Consider the following 12,210-nt stretch of genomic DNA (forward strand, 5'->3'; position numbering starts at 1 on the left):
AGACTATAATTTTACATCACTCACCAGACTGTAAGTCCACACTGAAACTAGCTTGAAGCTGCTTTGCTCATTTGTGCAAGAAATCTATAAAATGCAGACTGGCCTAAACTTTATTCGCTCCGTAAACATCTTTTTTCATTTACTGCTTGTTTGCAAAACTTTACTTTAACTTTTACCCCTGCCTTTAGAGCTGGTTTACTCTTCATGAAGACGTTAATACTTTACTCAGAATAAAAATTAAAGTTAACGCTAAAATATTAATACTTAATATTTTAATGAGTATTGTAAACAAGTCAGTAACAGATTTCCATTCTGAAGCTGCATTGCACCACCTGTATCATTTTTTTAAAGACAAGGTCAGATGAGCCCTGCTCACAGGAATAAATCCTGCAAGAAGTAATCATGGTTACTTGTAGGGTGGAGCCATTTGTCTGTTTTGATGTGCAGTCAAATGAGAAGTGATGCTAAAGGTCAGTTGTAAAGACCTGATCCAGTTGAGTCACTGAAAGGTAGAGATTTGGGCGGGGCTAGAACACTAAAAGCCATGTATATTCTACAGTTTTAGTTTAGAAAAAGGTGAACTAGTATTGACAATGTGCATATGAATGTATATTCCTGCACATATACACTTATGTACATAATAATAATAATAATGTATTGTGAGTGGAATTTCTACACTTTCAATTTAGATTATGCAGATTTTCTTTACATTTACTTTTGCAGTGCACCGAAAGAAAAATTAATTGGCTGAAACTAGCCATGAGTGTTAATGTATGCAACTGAAAAATAAAAAGTAGGAAAAGTGTAAATGGATATTTCTATGATTAGACCTCAGAAACCAATGGAGAAAAAAACAGTTCCGAAAAATAAAGGTCATAGCTTTTAAAGAAAATTTGCATTTCAGATGCATGCAAGGACAAACTTGTACTTGGTCAGTCACTTAGCAAATGTTATCTCCACAGATTTTTTTCAATATAAGATCAGGAACATAGCATGGGAAAGTATAGGGGAAAGCAACACCACAAATATGATTAAACACCTGGATCACAAAAAGAAAGAAAAAACATTTTTTTACAAGCTGGAGAAACTATGTGGGCAAAATGGTGCAATAGCCACACTCCTGGGAACCTGAACGTGTTGACATGTCAGAGAATTCTCTTTCTGTAAAGACAACCGAACAGTTGCTGTTAAAAAAAAGAATCTCAAAACTAATGGAACACAGACAAAACTGTTACCTTCACTTTTAACTTTAAGCTCAACAGCTACTGTCAGCTCCTCTCAAAGCCGTCAACCGCCAGGTCAGACCTGAGCCCTGCAGCCGCAGGTTCAGCTGTGCCAAAAGCTGAGATGTGGGCAGATTTTGACACTCAGCTTCTGTCAGGCCAACATCAGCATTTAGCTCCCACTTATGTACTCACTTGAGCACCCTGTCTTTTTTCAGAAACCACCGATTCCCCCAAAAAAGGGCCTTCATCTTTGGATGGAAGCACGTAGACAAACAGTTCCATTCTGGCACAGACTTACAGTCCTAGAAAATGTTTTTCCTTCTGTCGCAGCTGCATTTTTATTTTATTTTTTTACTTTTAAGGGATTGATAGGCAAAACATGTCTTAAAGACCCACTCAGATGAAAATCGTGTGTGTGGGGGGGGGTTCTGTTGATGGAGGAGATATATTAAAAAATAAGGTCAAATTACATATTATATTAACAAAAATAACAAAAACATTACTTTTTTAGGAGCATTTTTCAAAACCTTTGGACACTGCACAGAAAAAATTGAAACAACGCAGTATATGGAAGGTAAAACACAAATTCTATCCTGATAAACTGAAATTTAAAAATCACGAAATTAACAAGTTTTTGCTTTCTATAAAAACAGTTCTAAATAGACTCAGAACTGATTTGTGTGAAAAAGTACAGGACCATAAGTGATGCAGAAAAAACATTCACACCAACCAAAGCAGTGCTAGCTGCTGAAAGCATTCCTCTGAAAAGACTGTTGCTCACAGCCGTGTCTAAAAACCACAGCTTCTGCATGGTTGTGTACCTATAATGGGGGCTAAAGTAGAGGTTTGCATGGCTGAAGGTGGCTGTGACACAATTTTAGCCTCGGGGCATCATTTTACAGCAGCAACGTCTGCCTGCTGTCAAGCTAGAAGGCTGGTGTGAGCACTCAAGGCTAAAAACATACAAACACACCCACACAGATGTTCTGAAAGCTTTCTGAGAAGTACAAGAGGAAAAAGTACAAAGTCAAGTATTTGTTCAGCTTCCTCAGATCCTCTGAAGATTGTAAATGCCTGTTATTTAGAAAGTATCTGACACGTTGCCTAAAAATTACAGAAACACATTTTTAATGGACTTGAGCTATAGGTCAGCAAAAGCAGATGTTTTCCATCTTTACTATAAGTAGTCATCTCATGCACACACATGGAAGTTGTGTGAAGTCCCATGCACAGACCTTTAAAAGGAAAGGGGATCGGGTTTTTAAAAGTCACTTTAAATCTAATTTCTTCTGTTACATGTATGTGACGCAGGAATTCAGCATTTACAGCTGTTAATGTCATGGTTTAGGTTTCTTTGTCTTAGAATTTGCTTCTGTTTTTGTTCCGTTATATTCTGAGTTCTGTTACCTGTTTTATTTTGAAGGTTTCTTCTATGTGTGTTTCGAGTTTTACTTCCTGGCCCCAATCTCTCCTGATCATTCTAAGTCAGTTCTGTGTGTATATAAGTCTCGTCTTTGCCCTCCTCTTGTCCTGGGGGGTATTCCAGAAAGCACGTTTAAACTACCCTGACCTTAACCCTGAACTCTAAAATCTGCCTGAAATTACTTACTCAGGGTATGTCGGTTCCAAAAGACTGCATATGAGTTAGCGTAATTGGGGGGTTTAGCCCGCGATGCGCCTTGGGGGGGGGGGGCTACTTGGCAGTGGTCCCCCTCCCATGGTTGCCTTATGGAATGGGCCCCCCCTCTTTCGGTTTTATTTGCACCTCAGACATGTAGGGCCCTTGGTAGGGGGGGTGCTTGGACATCACTGCAAGCAAGCAGCAGATGTCCTCCTGGCACCCTACCCGCCAATTTTAATCGCACCTTAGACATTTAGGGCCCGTTGGTGGGGAGGGTGAGGGGACATCACTGTGAGTAATCAGGAGATGTCCCCTCAGTGCCCTACCCGCCAATTTTAACTGCACCCCCTTAGTACACACACCCTTTACTCCTCAAAATATACATTCAAACATAAACGCACACACACATGCACACACACGCACACATATTTTGCAAGGAAGGTGGGACCAAGGACCATCTGTCCCCTACCCCTTCCCTGGTGGGGGGTACGGGGCCTTTGGCAACGGCGGTTGTGTCCCCTGGGTGCCGGTTTCCTGGGCCCGGCGGTGCTCTCTCCGCGCAGGGAGGGGGTTCACATTACACCTGAGCCGGGGGTGTCCGTATCCCTGTGGGGTGGGTTCTGGTCCTTGCCCCTGAGCGCTGGGCTCCGCCAAATTTCCAACTGTGGCCGAGCCTGGTCGGGCCATGTTTACAACACCCCTCGTGGGCCCCCCTTTTCCCCGGGGTGCTTCCCTCCTGGGCGGGGGCAGCTGGCCCCTGCCTTGCTACTTCCTGGACCAACTGTGGGTCGGGTGGGTGGCAGCCTGGAGGGCGGAGCGGGTCTCCCTTGGGGGGTCCTGGCTCATACCTGGGGTTGGGGCAGGGGGATGCCCTGGTGCTCGTCTGGGGCTGTGGGCACCCTTCTTGGGTGGGGCCCTGCTTTGGGCCCTCCCGGCGCGGCGGGGGGGCTGCTCTCCTGGTTGGGCTGGGGCTGCACTCTCTGGCTTTGGGGGCCTTGCGGTGGTCCTGCTGGCCCTGGCCTGGGTGGCGGATGTGGTCGCCCGGGGGGCGGTTGTTACCTGAGGGTTCCGGCTGCCGCTGCCGCTGCGGCGGGGGTATTGGTGTGGGGATGGCTGGGCACTCTCCCTCCTACTTATCTCATTCCACCATCCATTTTAGAAGAACATAAACACTCACCTGAGCACAGGTTTTAGCTCACCTTTGCACTAATAGTTTGCATGATTGAATGAATGAAATATTTCATTATATTTCAATATATTTTAAATATTTCACTAGTTGGTTTGAAGGCATAAATAAGTATGCGTGTGTGAACACCATCTGTTTTGTGTACATGTTGAGATGTGGACATTTTTGCAGCTAGCAGGTGTGTTGATAACATTTGAGTGTGTGTGTGGACAGGCCCCACCCTTTCTGTACTACATTTGAACCTTACCGTAATGATAAACAACCAGTAAACTTGTTGCTTTATGCTGCTTCATGGTCTTACCCCCCCCCCCCCTTATTATCACCCTCATACCCCCCCCCCCCCCCTCTCTCTCTAACATCCCTCTCTCTTCTTCCCTCCTTTCCTTTTCCGTCCGGTCCAACACCAAAGATTTTCAAACATGATTGAAATTAATAAAGTTTGGCCTCAATTACAAAAGGGGTTTATTCAGACATACCTTTGGTTTGTCTGAAGATTAATAACCCCTGTTGTTAAAGTAAAATATGTCCAACACAAGAGGCCCTCAGTTCTCATCTGCCTGCCCAGCTGTTGGACTGGACAAGTTAAAAAAAAATGGAAAATAAAACACATAAATGTAAGTTTTGAATCTGAAAGCCCAAAACTGGCATAAACGCATCTTACTCCATTTATCCATCTTGTGGTTGTGGTTGTTGTGGAGCAGGAAGTAGCAGAGATTGAAAAGGATGAGGTTAGGAAGGCTCTGAAAAGGATGAAGAGCGGAAAGGCCGTTGGTCCTGATGACGTACCTGTGGAGGTATGGAAGTGCCTAGGAGAGACAGCAGTGGAATTTCTAACAAGGTTGTTCAATAGGATTTTAGAGAGTGAGAAGATGCCTGAGGAATGGAGGAGAAGCGTTCTGGTTCCGATCTTTAAGAACAAGGGTGACACGCAGAACTGCAGCAACTATAGAGGAATAAAGTTGATGAGCCACACAATGAAGCTGTGGGAAAGAGTAGTGGAAGCCAGGCTTAGGAAGAAGGTGGAGATTTGTGAGCAGCAGTATGGTTTCATGCCCCGTAAGAGCACCACTGATGCCATTTTTGCTTTGAGAATGTTGATGGAAAAGTACAGAGAAGGTCAGAAGGAGCTGCATTGTGTGTTCGTAGATTTAGAGAAGGCGTATGACAGGGTGCCGAGGGAGGAGCTGTGGTACTGTATGAGGTCGTCTGGAGTGGCAGAGAAGTATGTCAGAGTAGTTCAGGACATGTATGAGAGAAGTATGACGGTGGTGAGATGTGCTGTAGGTCAGACAGAGGAGTTCAAGGTGGAGGTGGGACTACACCAAGGATCAGCTTTGAGTCCTTTTTTGTTTGCTATGCTGATGGACAGGCTGACAGACGAGGTAAGACAGGAATCTCCCTGGACAATGATGTTTGCGGATGACATCGTAACTTGCAGTGAGAGTAGAGAGCAGGTGGAGGAACAGCTGGAGAGGTGGAGGTTTGCTCTGGAAAGAAGAGGCATGAAGGTCAGTCGTAGTAAGACAGAATACATGTGTCTGAACGAGAGGGATCAAGGTAGAAGCGTTAGGTTACAGGGGGCTGAGGTGAAGAAGGTGCAGGAGTTTAAGTATTTGGGGTCAACAGTTCAGTGTGATGGGGAGTGTGGAAAAGAGGTGAAGAGGCGAGTGCAGGCAGGTTGGAGCGGGTGGAGGAAAGTGTCAGGAGTGTTGTGTGACAGAAGAGTGCCAGCAAGACTCAAAGGAAAGGTGTACAAGACAGCGGTGAGACCAGCTCTGCTCTATGGGTTAGAGACGGTAGCAGTGAGACAGAGACAAGAGGCTGAGATGGAGGTAGCAGAGATGAAGATGTTGAGGTTCTCCTTAGGAGTGACCAGGTTAGACAGGATAAGGAACGAGTACATCAGAGGGACGGCTCATGTTGTCTGTGTTAGGGACAAAGTCAGAGAAGCCAGACTGAGATGGTTTGGACATGTTCAGAGGAGGGATAGTGGATATATTGGTAGAAGGATGTTGGAGATGGAGCTGCCTGGCAGGAGGGCGAGAGGACGGCCAAAGAGGAGATACATGGATGTCTTAACAGAGGACATGAAGTTGGCTAATGTTAGGGTAGAAGATGTCCATGATAGAGTGAGGTGGAAAACGATGATTCGCTGTGGCGACCCCTGATGGGAAAAGCCGAAAGAGAAAGAAGAAGAAGAGAAGACTCCATTTATCCATCTTCTGAACCCACTTAATCCCTTTCAGGGTCACCTGATTGGGGTTCCAGTTACTATTGGGTGAAAATGGGTAAACCCTGAACAGGTTTGTTGCATGGCCACACGCACACATAGGAGCAATGTAACCCTTGTGCTATCCTAGGCACTTTAACATTGGGAGTTGGGTCATCTGGACCCACTAGACAGTGCTCTGAACCTTTTTTCTTCAATGATTTGTGATCTTCACTGGTGTCCATGGATTACATGAAATCTTTCCACCTTTATCCACATTTGACATGGTAGGGAGAACACGTCAATGTAAGGTTGCGGTCATCTAAGATAGCACAAGGGCTAGAGATATTAATTAACCTATGGAGCATGTTTTTGGACTTGCTTCTGTGAGAAACAAAAAGGACCTTGCTAGGATTTGAACCAAGGCCTTCTTGCTGTGAGGCGAGAGGGCTAACACAACACCACTCGCAGCCCTGACATGGAACTTTACATTTTTTCAATAAAATATTTTTATTTTGGTGCTACAGGTCATTCGACTTACATAAATGCACAGACCAACACACACATATAGATATTTCATACATCAAACATCCATGCATGCCTGTGCTGAGGTGAGCAGGCAGGTGTGTTCAGATGTGTGTTTACCAAAATGTACCATGACATTATAGGATGTAAACAGGAAGGTGTGGCCAATTGTTCTAATGAACCAAGTCCAATAGATCAAAAAAGAAGACAGCAGGAAAAAAGTGGTATCCAGGATTCAATGTATATAACTAAGCATCTGAAGCAGCGGGGTGCAGAGGATAGAATAATGGAGTTAACAGATTTCTTAATGCCTTACTCCTCTCACCAGTCTTCTACACCTTGCCTTTCATTCTTGCTGCCACTTTTTAGGCACTCATCACACCTGAAAACGTCTTCCACTCGCTTCAACCATTCTCTCTAAAGTCGTCCATCTTCTTCACTCCATGTAACCTCACTATTCCACTTGAGTTCCTCTCATTTACACACCCACTTCCTGTAGACAACCATCATTCTCTCCTTTCCAGAGCAAATGTCCACCTCTCTAGATGATTCCTCTGATGGTCGCATGAATCATCACAGGACATTCAACTGCATTCACACAACAGTAAAGCCACACTGGGTGTCTTGGCCAAGGACACAATGAGAGTTGGCTGGGGGGAGCGGGGATCGAACCGCTGTCCCTTTTAATCATTGGCCAACCTGCTCAACCACCTGAGCCATTGGGCATTGCCACCCATGTAAATGTACTTACAAACATCACTGTTCTTGCAAAACGCACCACTATGACTGCAATATGCAGTATATATACACACACACACACATATATATATATATACTTTATTTACTAAGCAGCTTCAACAAGCTCCAACTGTGACAAACAAACTTTTTTGACAAGAAACTGGTCAAAATCTCAAGGGAGGGCATTTCCTGGGCATATGCTCAACATCATGTATACAATCCACACAGCATCTTGTTTCTTTATAGGAAGCATCTGTTGAGAAATGGTGTATAATTATCTGCTGTTTTCTCCTTCTTTACATCTCTCATCTTGGCTCTTTTGTTGTTTCTGTCCTTTGTCCTCATTTTTCCCTCATTTAATGACTAGGACCACAACAGTGATCAGGCCAGCTGATTAAAAATGATCTTCTGGGACCTGTTTTATGGTTTAATACTATCTCTTTTATTATCTATGCAGATGAACAATACCCTTCATGAACCAGATCACATGGGCACACATCTTCTTTTATGATGGCTTTGAACAATGCCTGCTGACCTATGCTTTTTTCAGCGATCAAATTTACCCCTTTCATAAACGGGCCAGCATGTTGTGTTCATCACCATTTTGTAGTTTGAGGAAACTTCTCCCTCTGACTAAATATAACCTCTTCTTTTGTCCTCAGTCCAAATCTTTGAATTATTCTATGCTTCTGGTGATTGAGCAGTACTTTGTATTGGTCAGAGTATAGGGCTTGGTTAATGAAGACTACAGCTAAATTCCAAGTAACATTCTCAGTTCAATGATCTCCTGTCAAGCTTTTTTGGCTCACTTGATGTATTACATAATAAAATAACAACTGATGTGTAGGACCTTTGTTTATTTTTGAAGTTCCTAAAAGTGTTCTGCTTACCAACTTGCCTCTAAGGAAAAAACTAAGTTCACCTTTACAAAAAGTTTAGTCTGAAATATGAATGGAGGACAGACTTTGAGAGCTTTCCTCCTTTTATATGAAAGAGAAATTAGGGGAATAAATATATTGTGAGGTGTGAATGTATTCATATCCTTCTTAAAAATCATCATTTTGCATAGTCAACTTTTTCTTGTCTTTTTTCCAACTTCATGTGGGATATCTTTATTACTTTCTTTCACTTTTCTCTTTGGCTTATTGACTTTATCTCTATCTGCGTCTGTTTACTTATTTCATCTTTTACTGTTTTTACCTACGGCTGTGTTTTCCTTTCTAATGTGCTTTATGTGATACAGCAGAGCTGACCTTTGAGAAATGATGAGACCGTTCGCTGAAATATGACTTCCAGCATATCAAAGTGGAGGAGTGGAGTGGAAAGAAAGACCGAAAAAAAATGTTTGGATGAAAGAAAGTGCTTTTATCTTTGTATTTATAACAAAAGTAGAAAAATAGACCAATAAAGATCAGAAAAGCCTGAAAGAAAAACAGAAATGTCAGAGCAAGAGAGTTATGGAGCTTTCTTTCTGTAAAGCAAATTGTGTAAGTTGGTCAGTAAGGCCTCATCTGCTGAACCTATGACCCCTAAAAGGTAAATACAGTTTGTTAGGAAGAAACTGAGATAAAAGAGTAAAAGTGGCTGTAGACCTTATTTATATGCCTTTAAGCATTAACAAACTTTAACACGTGAACTCAGTGAAAATGTTTGGACTTTTATTGACTGTTACAAATTATGTATTGAGAAGACTTGATCTGTATATAATGGTGTAACCCTTGTGCTATCCTACGCACTTTAATGTTGGGAGTTGGGTCATCTAGACCCACTAGACAGTGCACTGAACCTTTTTCTTCAATGATTTGTGATCTTCACTGGTGTCCATGGATTACATGAAATCTTCCACCTTTATCCACCTTTGTCATGGTTGGAATAACACGTCAAAGTAAGGGTGGGGTCATCTAAGGTAGCACAAGGGTTAAAAAATGATATTTTCTCAGTTCCTCACAAAGATGTTACATTTATTACAAAATGTATACAGTGAGCATATTTTGGGGGAAGTGACACTAGGACAGATAAAAAAATAAGAAAAGAATAAACCACATGAATCAATCTCCATAACAAAGCCTACTAAGTTGTCTACTAGTTGAGATTCACTCACTCAAAATTATTAGACGTTCTAAACTTCCTGGTGCGCAGAGGTGGAAGAAAAGCAAAGAAGAGGAAGACAGACATGACAGAGAAAAGTAAAGTAAATATCTAAAGTAAGTAAGGTATGTAAAGTAAATGTGATGTCAATCAGTCAATGATGTTATTTTAAGTTTCTTGCGAGTGTATAAAGACTATCAGTGGCATTTTCTGTGATCCAGGGAGGATCCAAAGGCATCAAATTGGTTGTTCTGTACCATCCAGGCCTCACATTAAGTCAAGTCCACACCAAGTTCTTCTGATATTGACCTTAATAACGCCCCCCGCTTATGGCCCTGTGCTTTGTTTTAGGTCATTGTTACTGGATGGATTGGTATTTTATTCCGGTCATGGATTCTCACTGTGGATCTTCCACTACGGACCTCTTCATGCCCTCTGTCAATTTCCCAGAAGAATCAACACAACCACAAAGTGCAAGAGAGACTTTATTTTCATGAAAACACTCCATACTCACTTTTGGACTTCAGCTTCTTCATCTCTCCTGGCACTGCTTCAGTCCTTCACTCTCACCACCTACTTGACATGGGGACTAGGAGACATTATAAAGTTGCTCCTCTGTTGCTGTCTGTCCTCATCTATGTCAACGGAGCTTTTAATTAAAATGTTAAACTAACACTCCTGAGCCTGGGTCTGACTGGGTTGTCAACCCTCTGTTTTGTAATACACTGAGTAAAAATGACTTCTAACAATAAAGTTTCATTTTGGGAAGGTGGGTGACTGATGGCAATACAAAGGAGTTAAATAGAATCCCAAACAATGCAGACTATGTAAGGATGTGAAGTTCGTTTTTGCTGATATCAGTAACTATCATAAGTCAGGTCTGTATGTAAATTCAAAGACCATGATAAAATGCTTTTCTTTTTCTTGTATCCTAATTTTAATGTCTTCATATTCAAAATAGCGACGACACATAACTATCATTGAACAAAGGGAGTATTGTAGACGTGGCTCTGGGTTTCATAGAAATTACAATTTCACGGAAATCAGCTTCAATCCAGTCTATTTAATCGAGCATAAAAGCAAAACTTAACCGTACTAAATCTGATAAAAAAAATGTTCAACATTGTACTTATCTTTGTTGTGCTAAAATTATAATATGTGCCTTTTTTGTATTCTCCTGTGATGCATAGCTTCCAACACAAACTCAAATGTTGCATTGGGTTTTGTTTTATATTTTAAGCCAGTGGTGGTGTCATGGTGCCTCTGCCAGTTACCCTCCCCCTCCCCCGCCTGCTCTGTTTTGGACGCGACCAGCTGTCTTTAATTACCTCATCTTCGCCGCCGCCTTCTTAAGGAGCGCCTGGATCTTCATTCGGCGCCAGTTTGTTGTTCCTCCCACGGTGCTTAGTCTGGTCTGCTCATGCTCCTGTGTGTTGCCAAGTTTCGCTTTACTAATTTTACCTCTCGCTCCGCTCCCAGGAAAATCCACCACGGATACTCACCTGGTCGCCGTCCCTCTTCTCAGTTGTCTCGCTCTTGGATTTCCAATGCCATCGCTCTCCAGCCAGCCACCACGCCACCTCCTGGAAATCACCATTCACTTACTTACAGTGAATTAAATCATTCTAACTTACCTCCTGTCTCTGAGTCTCCTTCCGGGTTCCAGCGCTTGGGTCAATCTGAAATCTCGCGATACCATGACAGGCGGTTCTACACTAACTTACTCACTGGGCAAGTAACCCCCCCCACACACACACACACATACAAATTTGACGACATCCTTTTTATTTAAAACTTTCAACATTTTGCACAAAATACCTTGATTTTAAAACTCGTATAGAATACATCAAGTTAAGTCAGGGTTAATGGCCGACGAAGGATGCATTATCACTTTTAACGCACGCCGTGGAAGCCTGAACGTCTGTCGCGAAGCGAAGTGCGGACCGCATCCCCTAAATCGCGCTGCTGACAGACCGACATGACGTGCCCGATGCTCAAATCATGCCATAGGACCTCTGATCGAGTCTGTATATTGGCGCAACATTAAACCTGGACGCTTCTGACGCAATCGGTACGCTGTCCTGAATTATTTTTACCACAACCACACATCAACACTAACACAATTGAGCATAAATAAACCTTCGTCTGTCCCATTTTGATCATTTCTGTATGGAATACAAACAGAAATATCATTTTAAACTGTAATTATGTTAAGAAAAGTGCAACACAACTAATAAGATTTTTCACACTTTTGTGGCACTCTGCTGGCATATGAAAAAGCATGTTATGGTACAGTCATGGTGGATTTCCTGCATTTTGGTGAAGCAGTATGTTGCCACAAAAACAGATATAAATTCAGCTAAATTCAGATTGTTGTTTTAGCAGCTAATTTAATTTCCATGCCTCATACATTTGAAAATTGCAAAATGTGATCATTTACATTTAACGTATAAGACTTTTATGTGTGCTATTTTGTGGAGATGTAATTAGGACACAGGTTTTCTGATAGAACTCTAAATAAAACTACTGTTTAGGCTTAAGTATGTGTTCCATCAATCCTTCTTCTGAAACCACTGTATCCTTTTCGGGGTCATAGTGTTGGTGCCAACCCAGCAAC

The 12,210-nt window shown here is 42.4% G+C and overlaps 1 protein-coding gene across 2 annotated transcripts in view; it reads right to left on the reverse strand.

Moving 5' to 3' along the window:
• Positions 1–6,228: 6,228 nt before the first annotated feature.
• Positions 6,229–12,210, reverse strand: part of LOC144984062 (uncharacterized) — a 55,978-nt gene continuing 49,996 nt past the window's right edge. For both annotated transcript variants that reach the window (XM_078931441.1, XM_078931440.1), the window contains 2 exons: positions 11,096–11,176; positions 6,229–11,019 (listed from right to left, as the gene is read on the reverse strand). The gene's annotated coding sequence lies outside the window, so the exon portion shown is untranslated. The remainder of the gene's footprint in view (positions 11,020–11,095; positions 11,177–12,210) is intronic.

The sequence above is a fragment of the Oryzias latipes genome, chromosome 15 (assembly GCF_053564925.1).
Source record: "Oryzias latipes strain Hd-rR chromosome 15, Olatipes_Hd-rR_3.1".
In the NCBI taxonomy this organism is placed as follows: Eukaryota; Metazoa; Chordata; class Actinopteri; order Beloniformes; family Adrianichthyidae; genus Oryzias; species Oryzias latipes.